Here is a 13,308-nt window from a genome sequence, read left to right on the forward strand (position 1 = left end):
AAAGGAAAGATGGTAACAAGTTTAGAAAATTCATACATTCAGGATGCATCACCTAATACAATGCTCAGTCTACATAGTAATGAGGCTCTAACTCTGGTTTCCTGAGTTTCACATATTTCAAAAGGCACTCATCTTGAGGCTAAATGCACTAAAGTTGGTAGACCACTTTACCAAAGAACTCCATAGGCTTAAAAAGTAGGTGCTCAACCATGTATTCCACAGATCATGAAAGGGATTTATGAAATCATAAAATACAACACATAGAAGTAAAAATGTTTGTATGTACTCTCCAGAACATCTTTAGGTTATGTTGCATTAAGTAAATGGTCTTTCAGAATAAATTCTTCTTTGAGATTTCACTGTCTCTTACTGTTGATGTTGTTGTGTCAAGTCAATTTTGATTATTAGAGACCCTATAGGATAGATTATAACTGCTCCATAAGTCTTCCTAGCATTGTAGAAAAGAACTTGAATGCTGCTTCAAGTTAAAACAGAGAGGTTTAAGGGTTTAAAACAATTGCAGTTAGGGAATTCCATAGCTTATTGAAAATGGAACCAGGTAGTCCTGGAGCAGGTTCTTTATACATGTATTCTTACGGGGTAAAAGAGGAACTAAACCATAAAAAAAAAAAAAAAAAAAAAACTAGTGCCATCAAACCATAGGGAGGGCAATTACAGGAAAGTCAATAAATATTGTAATAACCACACTCTGGTTGGTTATTGATTATTAATAATATAGTTAGTGACTACAAATGGTTTCACAGGATGCTTAGATCATGGTCACAGGATGCTTACATGTATTTTCTTTGTCTGTCTTGCAAAAGTATCTTGGTAACAGCACCCAGACAGCACTCTTCCTGAATACATATGTTCTGAGGGATGCAGAGAGTCACTTGGTTAAAACCCCTCGGGGCATATGGTTTTACATCCTTGTTTTGACCATCAAGGAAAAACATGTTTTTCCTCAAAAACACAGCTGTTAGTCTAGAAATCCAGATTAAAACTAGATAGCATAGCCAGCATATTATGCCTCTGTCTCACTGACTGCCCCGAAAGTTGTCTTTTCCTGAAACACTAGGCTCTAATCTTTACAGGAGTAGATTACCATATCTCTTCTCCCACAGAGCCACTGGTGGGTTTGAACCACTGACCTTTGGGTTAGGGCTGAGTGCTTAACCATTGGGGTATATAGTATCGAGCAATTTAACCTCTGAGAGTTTTTGTTTCCTCATATATGAAACAGGATATTGATAGTATGTTATGTAATTATTTGGGTCTTAAATGTGATAAAGTTTGTCAAAACTTAACTCAGTGTCTGTCACATAAAAAGCATCAAAGAAATATGTTATTATTAGTAATAGTATCATATTATTATTATAGTTATTTGTCTTTATTGTGATTTGTAGTATTTGGTTAGTTTTCAGAAAATTTGAAGACGCAGATAGATACTCCATGGATCAAAATCCTGTGGAATTCACTCCAGAATTAAACTTCTTTGGCATATTCAAGGGATTTGAACTTCTCAATTCACAATATATTAACATGATAAACATACATAAACATCTTGTACAAATACATCCTACAGATTTTAGAAGCATTGTAGGGTCTGGTCCAGTTGCTCATTGGGACTCCAACCGTGTTTTGAGTTTGGGTCAGTGAACTAGGACTTTTGCACCTATTAACTTCCAGAAGGCATCTTTCACATCTTTGTTCCTCAGGCTATAGATGAGGGGGTTCAGCATGGGGTTAACCACTGTGTAGAATACAGAGGCCACTTTGACTGTCTGCCAAGAGCTTTTGGAGTTAGGCACACAGTAGAGGGAAAGGATGGTCCCATGGAAGATGGTGATGGCAGTCAGGTGGGAGGCACAGGTGGAGAAAGAAGGCTTTGCGACGTCCACTGGCAGATTGGATTTTTAGTACACTCACAAAAATAAAAACGTATGAACTGAGAGTGATTAGTAGTGTACTCACCTCATTGAAGGTGGCAAACCCAAAAAGCAGAAGGTGAGGAATGCGTATATCAGAGCTAGAGACAGCTATGAGAGCAGTATACTCACAGAAAAAGTGGTTGATTACATTGTGTCCAGAGAAGTCTAGAAGGAGAGCATAGCAAAGGAGTACCAAGGAGCCAAACATCCCCCACAGATATGAGCCAGCTACCAGCAGGGCACAGAGTCTTTGTGACATGGCCACTGTATAGAGCAGAGGATTGTAGATGGCCACTAAGTGGTCATAGGCCATCACTGCCAGCAGGAAGGACTCAGTCACCACTGCAGTGCAGGACAGGGAGAACTGGAGCATACAGCTAAAGTAGAAGATGTTTTATCTGCCATGACCAAGTTTTCAAGTAGCTTTGGAGTAACGATAGAGGAGTAACAAAAATCAACAAAAGAAAGGTGACTAAAGAAAAAGTACATGGGGGTGTGAGATTTGGGGTTAATCTTGATGATCACTATCATCCCAAGATTCCCTACCACGGTGACAATGTACGTGATCAGAAACACAAGGAAAAGAGGGATCTGAAGCTCTGGGTAATCTGTGAATCCCAAGAGGGCAAAGGTTGTCTCCACACTCAGGTTTCTTTCAGCCATCACTGTTCTTCCTTTGAAGGGAAAGGGGTGGGAGCAGAGTGTTGTTCCTGTCAAAGGGGAAGGTTTATGGGGGTGAATGACAAATATGTTTTGTTATGGTAGAGAAAAGAAAGTGAGAATAAAGAGTTATTGGAACTAGTTCTCTCCATAAGGAACATACCTTATGCAAATAGCTGCTATGTGTATGCCAAACCAAGCTGATGTCTAAAACATTTATGAATTTCCATTGCCCTTTGAAATATTAGAATACGGGTTTCCATAGAAACACTTGTGATACTGAGTGTGTAGGAGTTATATTCACATGTACATTAGCTTTTTCCTTGCATGCACAAGTACCATCAAAGGCACATAACTGACACTAAGCAAATACATACATACATATAGGACATACATACAGTACATAAGCTATCTCGATTCTGTGAAAAAAATGTAAAATGTTTGTCTCAAAGAATAAAATATACTGCTGCTATATTTTGCCTGTATTCTCAAATCAATTAAAATATTTAAAGGAATATGTTTGTATTTTAAGGAGAAAATGAAATACTAAAGAACCTAGGAAAAAAGCAGTGCAATTTCATTAGCACTTTTTATTCCATGAAGGCTACTACTCCTTTTGAATATCTTGATTGCCCAGTGATTGAGGCTAAGGGGGATAATGACTTCCTTTTGACATGAGGGCCCACTTTATTAGGGTTTATGGCTTAGGTTGATGTAAGGCTTATCTTCTGTTACAACCTAGGCATTACACACACACACACACACACACACACACACACACACACAGATATATGAGGAGCCCTGGTAGAGTAGAGGTGGCACGGTGGTTTAGAGTTTGGCTGCTAACCAAAAAGATGGGCTGTTTGAATCCACCAGTTGCTTCTTGGAAATTCTATGGGACAGTTCTACTTTGTCCTATAGGGTCGCTATGAGTCCAAATCAACTGGATGGGAATGGGTTCAGTTTTGGTTTGAGTAGAGTCGTGGTTAAAGTGCTCGGTTGCTAACTTAATGGTCAGCGATTCAAAACTCCAGCTTCTCCATGGGATGAAGATATACTTGTCAGCTTCCATAAAGATTTACAGCCTCAGAAATCATATAGGGCAGTTCTACTCTGTCCTATAGGGTTGCTATGAGTTGTAATTGACTCAACAGCAGCTGATAAATATATATGTATATGTGTATGTATATGTATATGCACACATACATGCGTACATGCACACATGCACACATGTATCATGTATACATGCATGTATGTACATATTTTAGCGGTTCCAAGATTTATCAAATTAGAGTTATAACAGGACTAAGCAGAAAGTTATGTTTGCATATAAATTATAACTTGTTGACTCAATTCTTAGAAAAGTTTATATACCAATTTAAGGTGCATGTAAAGAGGATAAGGATAAATATCCATTTTTAAGCAGAAAGTTTATTCTATTCCTTGTGAAATTGCTGTCAATGGATAATAAAGATAAATATTTACATATTAACTTCTCTCTTTAATATGATGGGGCTCAGACTTAGCAGTTACAGTGACTTAATATTGAAAGAAAAATCAGAGAAGACCACAGTTAACACATCAGGAAAATAATATTTTCACCGGTTCATTAAAAACCCTGAGGCAACTCACCTGCTGCAGAGAAACAGGCCACCACTGTCGTGTTTCTCTGTAACCCGAGTGTTTCGGGAGCACTGCAGCTATTACGTCTACCTCTACAGCCCTTGGGACTCCAACTCTGGGGAATCACTAGCATCTGTGTCTCAAGCCAATTAATTAAGGCAAGTGCCAGGTTCTTTGTACCATTGTTAATGACTGAAATTTCCTTGTAATCACATCGAAAATTTGCAGCATGAAGTTGCCTACCAGGCTTTATTTGCACATTACTAAATGTCCTATGGAATTAACAAAACTAAGCTAATTTTTTTAAGGCAGGATTTCTCACATCAGAGATCCTTGCCACATCTATAATACAACTGCCTAGAATTCTAGGTTATGAACTTTCCTAGGCCCAAATCAGAATTCCTAGGAATGGGACACAATCATATCCACATTTAAGAAGGAGCTTGGGTGACACGTATAAACATTGAGGCGTAAAAACCACTGCTAAGTGCTAAAATCACATGGGTAAGATGGTAAGATCTGGTGCTTTTCTTTTTTTGTAACAATCTTGGTGGCATAATGGTTAATAGTTTGGCTGCTAACCAAAAGGTCAGCAGTTCGATTCCACCAGGTGCTCCTTGGAAACCCTATGGAGCAGTTATACCCTGTCCTATAGGGTCGCTATGAGTCGGAATTGACTTGACTGGCAATGGGGTCTTTTTTGGTATATTTAATAGGTTTAACTCATTCATCCATTAAGTCAACGTATGTTTTAATATCTTATCATGCTGATTATTTTACATTTGCCTCTACATGTCCATTTTCTGCTTTTCTGTCTCTTTCAGTGTGTTCCTTTGCTCTGATATGTATGATATCAGAAGGTTGATATCAACGTTTAAGGTTCTATGTCTTTAGCAGCCGGTATTCTTTCTAAAATGATGTTACTAAGAAGCTATTGGTGTTAGGAAGGAGAGAGTTTGACACATTAGACTGTGAGGTTCATAATTATGATTTTTAATTTTTGTTCCCTTGGTTACCCATCAGGACCGTCACATAAAAATCAACATTTTGTCTTCACACTCAGTGATATCATATTTACCATCACTTCCTCTACAATAACAAACATATATATACGGCCTTGGGGAAAAAGGAATAAAGAACTTGGTTGAAGTTTAGGGATAGTGCCTCCAGGCTCTTATTGCTAATTCTCCTATATGCATAACCCTAGTCAGTTATAATTTTTCAGAATTTCTCTGTAACTATGACACCCATATTGCTTAAGTCGGATTGAAGAATGTTTTTTTGTTTGTTTGTGTTTTAATCATTCACATTGTCAATATGTGAATCAAGGAATTTGAGTTTTACAGTTTGATGTTTACTTATTGTATTAGTTTCTTAGGACTGCCAAAAGAAATCACCACAAGCTTCGTAGCTTAAAACAACAGAAATTTATTTGTTTGCAGTTCTGGAAGCCAAATGTTTGAATTCATGGTACTGGCAGGGACATGTTCTCTTTGAAGGCATCAGGAGAAAATTCTTCCTTGACTCTTCCAGCTTCCGATGGTTCCTTGTGTTCCAAGGCTTGTAGCAGCATAACTCCAAGTTCTGCCCCCATCTCCACATGGCCTTCTTCCCTATGTGACTCTGTGTCCTTGGCTACTTCTCATAATGAGATTCTCACTGGATTTATGGCCCAGCCTAAGAGAGTATGAAGGATTCCTGGTGGCGCTGCAGTTAAGAACACGGCCCAAAGTTTGGCAGTTTGAATGCACCAGCTGCTCTACAGGACAAAGATGTAGCAGTCTGCTTCCATAAGGATTGCAGCCTTGGAATTCCTATGGTGCAGTTCCACTCTGTCCTATAGTGTTGGTATGAATGGGAATTGATTCCATGGCAATCAGTTTTCATTTTAAGAAGGTATGATTTTATTTTTAATCTTTAGCTTAACTATGTCTTCAAAGACCCTATTTCCAAAAAGGTCATATTCTGAAGTTCTAAGTGGGTGTGAGTATTTTGGGGGGAGACACTATTCAATCCACTACACTTGATTTACTTCACATACGATTCAAAACTATTTTGCTAAAGATTCAAGTAACTGGAGATCAAATTATCAGATAACTGGTGTATTGTAATAGATGTAAAATTCAGATGGGTATATTGACTAGATAATTTGAATTAGCATCTCTTCTAGAGACATTGAACAATATTCAACATCATAAAGCAAATTCTTTCCAGAAATAAATCAATCTTCAAGATTGTATTGTGTGGCTCGTTAACTTTCTGGCAGTCTTCTTCACATCTTTGTTCCTGAGATTGTAGATCAGGAGGTTCAGCATGGGGATGACCACTATGTAAAGCACAGATCCTACTTTGACGATGAGCCATGAGGTTTTGGAATGGGGTACACAATAGAGGAACAGGACAGTCCCATGGAAAATGGTGATGGTGGTCAAGTGGGAGGCACAGGTGGAGAAGGCTTTTTGGCACCCCCCGTTGGAAGGCATTTTTATGACAGTAATGAAAATGAAAATATAAGTAGTGAGGATGATCATCAGGCTGCTCACCTCATTGAACATGGCAATGACAAAACAAAGCACCTGGCTGATATAGGGATCAGAGCACGAGACAGAAACAATGACAGAGTGCTCACAGACAAAGTTATTTATGATAGTAGAACCACAGAAGGATAATGCCAGAAGAAAATAAGTAAGTGTCAGGGAAGTAACTATACCCCATGCACAGGCCCGGCCACTAATGATGCACAGATCTTTGAGGACATGACAACGGTGTAAAGCAGGGGGTTACAAACTGCCACAAAACGGTCATAGGCCATAACTGCCAATATGAATGTTTCTGCAGTTGCAAATATAGAAGCCAAGAAGAACTGCATGATGCACCCTGTGAAGGAGATGGTTCTGTCTCCCACAACCAAGTTTTCTAATAGTTTGGGTGTAACTATACTGGAGTAACAGAAATCAACAAAAGACAAGTGACTGAGGAAAAAGTACATGGGGGTGTGGAGTTTGGGGTTGATCCTGATGATCACAATCATGCCCAGGTTCCCCACCACAGTGACCATGTAGATCGCCAGGAACATCGTGAAGAGGGGCACCTGGAGGTCTGGGTATTCTGAGAAGCCCAAGAGGGTGAATGTGGCTCCAGCACTCTGATTTCCTACAGTTAACGCCATGATTATTGCTAGAGAAATTCTGAAGTAAAGATAATAGAAATTAGTAACAATATTAATGATGATAACATACTTATATAACATTTACCATTTCAAATATTGAGCTAAAACATTAAAATGTATTAATTAATTTACATCTCCAAGTAACACTATAAACTATAAAACAGGTAGCCCCATAATTTCCTTAAGAAAACTGATGTATATGTAACTGAAGGACCTTGTTTGAGATTACACAGTATAGTCAGTGATGAGCTGGATTTTGAACCCAGGAAATTGTTCTTGAGTGACAGAACTTCAGTAGTTTTCTTCAGGATAGCAGTTTCAGAAAACATGTGCATTTCACCATTCTGTCATTCCAAAAGTTCATGTTTATTAATAGCACTAAGAAAACAAAGAATGTAAATTTAGTGCTAAAGGAAAAATTATAAAGGTAAGATCAGGAGAAGTAGGAGACATAAGACCACCATCATTAGAATACTGAGACTGAGAATCATAAGAGATAGCCTGGCTCAGGAAAACAGCATTTGTAAATGCCCACAATATCGTTTGAATGTTGCAAAAAATACGTGGATGTTTAAGGGGATATGCAGATTGCATATTGCTGTCGAGTCCTATTCATAGCGACCCTAAAGGACATAGTAGAATGGCTGGCACAGGTTTTCCAAGGCTGTAATCTTTAAGGAAACAAACTGTCCTATCTCTTCCTGCTGTTAGGATTGTGAGTTCGAAACACTCACTTCTCAGTTAGCACCCAAGCACTTAGCCACTGCTTTTCACCAGAGCTTCTTAAAGGAGACATAACCTTGTATATCTACAAGTTATTCTTTGATTCTTTCCTGAATGTACAATTACTTTAGGGTTCTAAAATTAATGTAACACCCTGGTAAAAACAATGAGCTTACATTTTTTTTGACATATTGCTCTTTTAGTCCTGTGTTTTCATTCTCATTTTAGTCCTTTCTTATTTAGTCATCTGATGCCCTTCGAATACTCATGTAGTCCACTTCATTATTATTTTTAACTCTCCATTATTATTATTTTTTTTATTTTTAACTGACAACAATACCGGGAATATGATCTCATTCAATGCTCATACCCGAACCCAAACCAAACCCAGTGCTGTTGAGTCGATTCTGACTCATAGAGACCTATAGGACAAAGTAGAACTGCCACATAGAATTTCCAAGGAGTGCCTGTTGGATTCCAACTGCCTACCCTTTGTTTAGCAGCCATAGCACTTAACCACTACGCCACCAGGTTTACCTCAACGCTTATAGATTCCCTGAATCAGAGGGGAAGTTACAATGTATTTCCCCATATTTTCCAGAGCACGTTTACCAATAGTTATATGCTCATTGCCAACCAGTCCATTCCGACTCACAGGAATACTACTTTTTTAGTTATTTTTCAGGGGTTTTGACTAAAGCTATATTTGTGATAATCTTTTTTTAGGCAATCTTTGTATGTGTTATTTTGAAAGAAAATGAAGTATCTTGTAACCACAGTTTATAATCAAAATATAGAATAGGCCAAAAAAAAAAAGAAAAAGTAACCAAGAAGAAACACACCTCTGAAATTTCCACATTAATAAAAGATTCTTAATGTGAATTCCATAAATGAAGACAGCATGCCAGCGTTTTTGCATTGCTCAAGGTTGAAAGGGATTATTATATCCTTTAGAGTTAAAAGATTATTTCTGACTCAAAAAAGAAAAAAAAATGTATTCCTATATGAGGAAGAGGAATAGGCTGGAGATTGACAAAGAGCCCCTGAGTCAGCATAATGAAAAAAGGATGGGCTTTGGAAAAAATTTAATTTCAGTTTCAGAATTGCCATCAGCTATGTGATCTTTTATGAATTACTCATATTTTCTGAGCCTCGGTTTCTTTACCAGTAATATTAAAAAAAAAAAAAAAGATAAAATAATCCATAGCTCATAAGAGTGAGAGGATTAAATTGGAAAATGGTGGTAAATACTTAACTCAGTGTAATAGTTGTGGAATTCAATAAATCTAGGCTCCCCACTTTCTCATTTTTTAATTTTTAGTGTTGTTATGGATTGATATGATTTTTAAACTTTTGTATTATTCTAAAACTGATTAGAAATAGAGGAAAGGCCAAAGTTTCTAGCAATAGACATGAGGGTACAATGTGGACTTTTGGCCTCTTTAGTCTTAAGTCACCAATTCCTACCCTTCAATACATTTTCCCTACTCTCCCCTTTGATGTCATATCACTATCTGGCTCTCTCTGGTCCTCCTTTTCTCATCTCAGGTTGGTTCCTACAGCAGAGATATCAAACGCCAACCACCCATCTGATGCATTGTGGTAGCTGATGCACAGTCCAACTCTCTGTAGTGATCTTACCCAACAATGTGAAATCATCAGTTTCTCTGGCCCTGGATTACTGTGGTTATTATGACAGTCTATGGTTTGGAAGACCTCACTTGTTCCTTATTACCTATCACAACAAATCTGACTTTCTCTGCTCTATTTACCTAAAGCCTTACTCTAGCTATTCCCTACTATTCGTCCATCTGCAGTCATGCCGATAGTCTCAGGCCCTCATCAACAACACATACTCATTCATTCATTTGCTTATTTTATTATTCTTTTTACTTTGAATAGTCTCTTTTCTGGTCTACTACTGCAGCATTTGTAACAGATAAAACATTATATCAAAATGAATAGCACAAGGAAACGTTCTCTCTTTAACCCAGAAATATTTTCCACGTTCTCTACATACCTCCAGACATTACCTTTAGGAATACAAAATTTTATGATATATTATGTTCATGATTCTTTTATGCACAGTATTCTTTTCTTTACAATATAGTGAGGTTTTGAGAACATATCCACATTTTGATTTTTTTGGTTTTAACTATATTTTCAGTGTGCTTGTATTATGTCAGGCGTATGGTGGATAGTTTCAAAGCAGAATTCAGAATGACGCCCCAGGGAAAGAGGAAGGAAGTAGAGCTTAGCAACCTGAACCTGCAGGTACATGGACCTGGTAGATAACATGGCATTTAGAATAACACAGAGAGTTCCTTGTTTCAAAGGTTGCAGAACCTCAAAGCCCCCCATGCACTTCTGAAAGATAACACAGGATACATCACCCAACCTGAAGACAGCTCATCTGAAGATCCAGGTCCTATTACTAATACTCTGCAGGACAGCTCCCACTCAGAATTCAAGCATTCTTAAAAATATTAAGTAGGTAAATACAGCAGGAGTCCACAATAGATTTCAATGAATTTTCCAGGAATATGATTTTCCTTTCTTAATACCCAGAAAAACTCAAGAGAGCACAGAAAAAGAGAGAGACAGAGAGGATTAGAATTTAACCTCTATTAACAAAATGTAAGGCTTAAGTATGCTTCCAGAGCCTTGGGAATTTAGACACTAGAGAATATTTACTGAAATGTTTATTCTCAGAACATAAACCCATCAATTAGATGAAATACTCTCCCATGAGCCATTCTGGAAGAATATAATTTCCTCCAAATCACTGGAAACAATGCCGCATCAAAAGTGCTTCATGAATTTCTTTAAAAAAATCAATTAAATAAAATATGCCAGTTGACTTAGAATACATGGTAACTACAGTAAAACACAAAAGAAAATAAAAATCAGCTGAAATGCAACAATTCAGATAACTGCTGTTGATGTTTGTTGAGTGACTTTTCTGTGTGTGTGTGTGTGTGTGTGTGTGTGTGTTTGTATGTATGTTGGGATGTATAGACAAAGCAAACTACATTCTAGCTTTTCAATTTAACATCAAATAATCATCATTATCCTTGTAAACCCTTGATCCACTCAATTGAAATTAATTTGTGTCTCTTCAAAACACGGGCTTACATTTCCCAAGATTATAGTGGTATAATGGAATCATAAAATCTCTTGATGTCCATACCTTCTTACATTTCCAAAAAAAAAAATGTAGCTTAATTAATTCTGTTGTTGTTGTTAGTTGCCCTCAATTTGCTTCTGGCTCATAGTGAACAGAAAAAAATGTTGCTTTGTCCTCTGCCGTGCTCACAATAACAGGTATGTTTGAGCCCATTGTTGCAGACACTGTGTCAATCCATCTCATTGAGGGTCTCTCTCTTTTTTGCTGACCCTCTATTTTACCAAGCATGATGTCATTCTCTGGGGATCTGTCCCTCTTGTAAGTGAGACAAAGTCTCACCATCCTCAATCCTAAGGAGCATTCTGTCTGTACTTAGTCCCACTGCTCCCAAATGTCACCCCAGTTAGAACAAATTATGCTTTCTGTGGGCTCCTGACACTCAAACTAACACTTGCCAGAGTCTCTACCACAACCCATTAAGATGACAGGAATTATTTTTCAAAGGGCATGAAATTCTTTATTGTAGATAGCATGGGCTTGCTCCAGAATCCTAGGAACCTGCACTGTTATTCTCCCACTAGGATGAACATCAGCTCCACACGGTGACTCATCTCACCACTGACACTCCTACAACCTAGACCAGCCATGGAGCACTTTCCTATACTGGGTCCCACTCAAAGATGACAGCCTTCTGTGTCAATGTATGTATTAGTTTTCTATGCTGCATAACAAATTTACACAAACTTAATGGTGTCAATCAACACATATTTATGACTGTATAGTTTCTGTAGGGCAGACGTTCATGCACAACTTAGCTGGGTTTTCTTCCTTAACAACCTACAATGCAGGTGTTAAGAACTCTCCTCCTCTCAAAAAACTGTCCATTTGACTTTAACTCATGGCAACTCCATGTCTTACAAAGTAAAACTACTCTATAGGGTTTTGTTGACTGTGATGTTTGTGGAAGCAGTTTGCCTGGTCTTTCTTCCATGAGCTGCTATGTAGGTTTAAAGTGCCATCCCTTAGTTTAGCAGTCAATGGCAAATCCAGACATTTCCTTATATGCATCTTCATTTTGATTCTTTTCGCTGTAATGAAACTGCAATTGCGTCCTGTGTGTCATTTTAGCAAATTCTCAAACCTCAGGGAGTGGTGGGAGTTAACATGTTAGATGTGAGGGGCCTGCAGACCCCCTAACTTGCAGCTGATATCTGAGGTCTTGAGGAGACATGGACTCTGGAGGACTGTGCTCTTTATTTTTGAGACCTGACCTAACTCTGAGTGGTTAGGGTCAGAAGAAAAAGTGGGTCACAAGAAACTGGTATCACAACAAAAATGAACTGGTATGATTTTTTTTCACTTTTCAGGCATTTTTTTTTTACTCCAGTGGACCTTGTAATACTTTTATGAAAAGCAATTGCTGTTCTAAATTCTCTCTGTTTAAAAGCAAGAATTGTTTTTCTTGTCCTGATCCAAACATTGAGTTATAGAGGTGTTCTGTCCTATATCAGAAGTAATTGCAGTTGAAAAGCCATCCCTTTTTAGACAAACAACAGCTCCACCTTTGATCTCGACAAGACACTTATATCAGAGGGGAATTATACCTCATCAGTACAGTTCCCAAAACTTCTTAACTTAGATGAATTTGAATTATGAGAAGATCAAGGTCAGCAAAGGCACGACAGAGGTGCAGATTTACCTATTATAGACATATATTTTATTTATGTGTGTGGAAACCCTGATGGGATAATGGTTAAGTACTACGGCTGCTAACCAAGAGGTCAGCAGTTTGAAACCACCAGGTTTCAACTGAGCTTCCAGACTAAGACAGACTAGCAAGAAGGACCCGGCAGTCTACTTCTGGAAAGCATTAGCCAGTGAAAATGTTCTGAATAGCAGTGGAACATTGTCTGATATACTGCTGGAAGATGAGCCCCCCAGGTTGGAAGGCATTCAAAAGATGACTGGGGAAGAGCTGCCTCCTCAAAGTAGAGTCAACCTTAATGACATGGATGGAGTAAAGCTTTCAAGACCTTCATTTGCTGATATGGCACGACTCAAAATGAGAAGAAACA

The 13,308-nt window shown here is 38.1% G+C and overlaps 2 pseudogenes; both read right to left on the bottom strand.

The window, feature by feature from the left end:
• Positions 1 to 1,565: 1,565 nt before the first annotated feature.
• On the bottom strand, positions 1,566 to 2,953 carry LOC135229139 (olfactory receptor 5D14-like; annotated as a pseudogene).
• Positions 2,954 to 6,442: 3,489 nt separating this feature from the next.
• On the bottom strand, positions 6,443 to 7,383 carry LOC135229124 (olfactory receptor 5D13-like; annotated as a pseudogene).
• Between the last annotated feature and the right edge of the window lie 5,925 nt (positions 7,384 to 13,308).

The sequence above is a fragment of the Loxodonta africana genome, unplaced genomic scaffold (assembly GCF_030014295.1).
Source record: "Loxodonta africana isolate mLoxAfr1 unplaced genomic scaffold, mLoxAfr1.hap2 scaffold_100, whole genome shotgun sequence".
In the NCBI taxonomy this organism is placed as follows: domain Eukaryota; kingdom Metazoa; phylum Chordata; class Mammalia; order Proboscidea; family Elephantidae; genus Loxodonta; species Loxodonta africana.